This window comes from Bos grunniens, chromosome 2, assembly GCF_055505025.1.
Source record: "Bos grunniens cultivar Pamir isolate PY7600 chromosome 2, Bosgru_T2T1.0, whole genome shotgun sequence".
NCBI lineage: Eukaryota > Metazoa > Chordata > Mammalia > Artiodactyla > Bovidae > Bos > Bos grunniens.
The window spans coordinates 136,014,059-136,017,630 of NC_141166.1; positions in this window are offsets into that span (position 1 = coordinate 136,014,059).

Here is a 3,572-nt window from a genome sequence, read left to right on the forward strand (position 1 = left end):
GAAAAGATGAGGGTACCAGACCACCTTAACTGTCTCCTGAGAAACCTGTATGTGGGTCAAGAAACAACAGTTAGAACCAGACATGGAACAACAAAGTGCTTCAAAATTGGGCAAAGAGTAAGACAAGGCTGTATACTCTCATCCTGTTTATTTAACTTATATGCCAAATGCATCATACGAAATGCCAGGCTGGATGAATCACAAGCTGGAATCAAGATTGCTGGGAGAAATATCTATAATCGCAGATATGCAAATGATACCACTCTAATGGCAGAAAGTGAAGAGGAACTAAAGAGCCTCTTGATGAGGGTGAAAATAAAGAGTGAGAGCTGGCTTTAAACTCAACATTCAAAAAACAAAGATCATGGCATCTGGTCCCATCACTTCATGGCAAATATAATGGGAAAAAAGTAAAAGCAGTAACAAATTTTATTTTCTTAGCTCCCAAAAATTACTGTGGATGGTAAATGCAGCCATGAAATTAAAAGACACTTGCTCCTTTGAAGGAAAGCTATGACAAACCTAGACAGCATATTAAAAAGCAGAGACATCACTTTACCAACAAAGGTCATATAGTCAAAGCTATGGTTTTCCATTAATCATGTACAGATGTGAGAGTTGGTCCATAAAGAAGGCTGAGTGCTGAAGAATTGATGCTTTTGAATCGTGGTGATGGAGAAGACTACTGAAAGTCTTGGACTACAAAGAGATCAAACAAGTCAATCCTAAAGGAAATCAATCCTGATTATTCTTTGGAAGAACGAACTGTCTCTGAAGCTGAAGCTTCAGTACTTTGGCCATCTGATGAGAAGAGCTGACTTACTGGAAAAGACCCTGATGCTGGGAAGGATTGAAGGCAAAAGGAGAAGGGGGAAGTAGAGAATTAGATGCCTAGATAGCATCACTGACTCAAAGGACATGAATTTGAGCAAACTCCTAGAGGAGCCTGGTGTGCTACAGTACATGTCATCACACCACTTAGCAAATGAACAGTAACAACAACCAAAACTTGTTTCCATGGCTTGTTGCATCCCATATGTGAAGGTGAGTGCCTGACACTAAGCTTTTGATTGCAGAAGCCCTCATTTCAAAGAGGGCTTCCCTGGTGGCTCAGACAGTAGAGAATCCTCCTGCAATACAGGAGACCTGAGTTCGATCCCTGGGTTGGGAAGACCCCCTGGAGGAGGGCATGGCAACCCACTCCAGTATTTTTGCTTGGAGAACCCCACAGGCATAGGAGTCCAGCAGGCTGTAGTCCATGGGGTTGCAAAGAGTCGGACATGAGTGAGCAACTAAGCACACATACACATTTCAGAGAAGTCCATCTTGAATAAACATATTCCTAGCTACCAAACTAGATGAAGAGATAACCCATTCATAAATTTCCCCTTTACAGAAAATCCATGAAGACCAGATAACTGACCAACCCTGCTTTCCACTTTCCCCTTTGTGCACTTTAATCCTTGCTCTTATGTTTTAAATTCACCAGTTGTGGCTGTTGTTCAGTTACCAGTCATGTCCAGTTCTTTGCAACCCCATGGACTGCAGCCTGACAGGCCTCCCTGTCTCTCACCATTTCCCAGAGTTTGCCCAAGTTCACGTTCATTGCATTGGTGAAGCCATCCAGCCATCTCTCCCCTCTGACGTCCTCTTCTGCCCTCAAACTTTCCTAGAATCAGGGACTTTCCCAATGAGTCATCTTTAAGAGCTTCAGTTTTAGCATCAGTCCTTCCAGATAGTCAGGGTTTATCTCTCTTAAGATTGACTGGTTTGATCTCTGTGCTGTCCAAGGGATTTTCAGAAGTCTTCTCCAGCACCATAGTTCAAAGGCATAAATTCTTTGGTGTTTTGCATTCTTTATGGTTCCGCTCTCACAACCATACATGAGCACTGATTTACCATTAACTCAAGTGATAAATTCACCAATAGTGAACCCTTAAATCCCTAGGCAGAACCCTCCATCTGTATGCACTCTCTCTCTCTCCATAACCTTGCTATCTTGCCTCAGGCATGCAGTGTATCCTCTAGGACCTATGAGTAATAAAACTTGCTTTTTCAAAGTTCCATGATGTTTGTTGCTGATGTGCATCTTGCAATCATAATAAAAACCACAAGGGCTAGTTCAGCCATACCACTGGGGAAATGTCTGCGGAGCTGCCACAAGCAGTATGGGTCTAGATGAGTGCCCCAGACATTCCCAGCTAACAGCACCACTATAGATTGGTTGAGACTGCCACAAAACAAGATGTCAAGATTTCAAGTATGAGTATCTATACTTGTTGGATACAAATTCTCTAGGTTCAAAGCATAGACAACTACTCACTCGGTGCCTAAGGCTGACTTCCTCTCTTATTGGCACCAAAATCTAGGTTCACAGTAGAGAGCAAACCATAATACACAAAAACTGGTCATTCTTGCTTGTTGTTTATTGGTCCCCCTTGCTTGTTGGTTTCAGGTACTGGCAACTATTCTAAGACTAAGGCCTTGTCTATTCTTCAGTAGAAAGAATTTAGATTCATAATAATAATGAATTATTCTCTACTTCTTTCAACTCAGCAAAGCCTATTCTATTCTGCTTGTTGGATCCCTGGTGTTTAAGAACCAATCGTGGGAAACAGGGCCTTCAGTTCAGTTGCTCAGTCATGTCCGATTCTTTGTGACTCCGTGGACTGCAGCAAGCCAGGCTTCCCTGTCCATCACCAACCCCCGGAGCTTGCTCAGATTCATGTCCAGTGAGTCGGTGATGCCATCCAACCATCTCATCCTCTGTCATCCCCTTCTCCTCCTGCCTTCAATCTTTCCCAAAATCACTTTTCAAATGAGTCAGTTCTTCACATCAGGTGGCCAAAGTATAGGATCTTCAGGTTCAGCATCAGTCCTTCCAATGAATATTCAGGACTGATTTCCTTTAGGATGGACTGGTTGGATCTCCTTGCAGTCCAAGGATCTCAAGAGTCTGCTCCAACACCACAGTTCAAAAGCAGCAATTCTTTGGCACTCAGCTTTCTTTATAGTCCAACTCTCACATCCATACATGACTACTGGAAAAACCATAGCCTTGACTAGATGGACCTTTGTTGGCAAAGTAATGTCTCTGCTTTTCAATATGCTGTCTAGGTTGGTCATAGCTTTTCCTCCAAAGAGCAAGCGTCTTTTAATTTCATGGCTGCAGTCACCATCTGCAGTGATTTTGGAGCCCCCCAAAATAAAGTCTGTCACTGTTTCCATTGCTTCCCCATCTATTTGCCATGAAGAGATGGGACCAGATGCCATGATCTTAGTTTTTTGAATGTTGAGTTTTAAGCCAACTTTTTCACTCTCCTCTTTCGCTTTCATCAAAAGGCTCTTTAGTCCTTCTTAGCTTTCTGTCATAATGGTGGTGTCATCTGCATATCTGAGGTTATTGATATTTCTCCCGGCAATCTTGATTCCAGCTTGTGTTTCTTCCAGCCCAGCATTCTCATGATGTACTCTGCATATAAGTTCAATAAGCAGGGTGACAATACACAGCCTTGACGTACTCCTTGCCTGATTTGGAACCAGTCTGTTGTTCCATGTCCAGTTCTAACTGT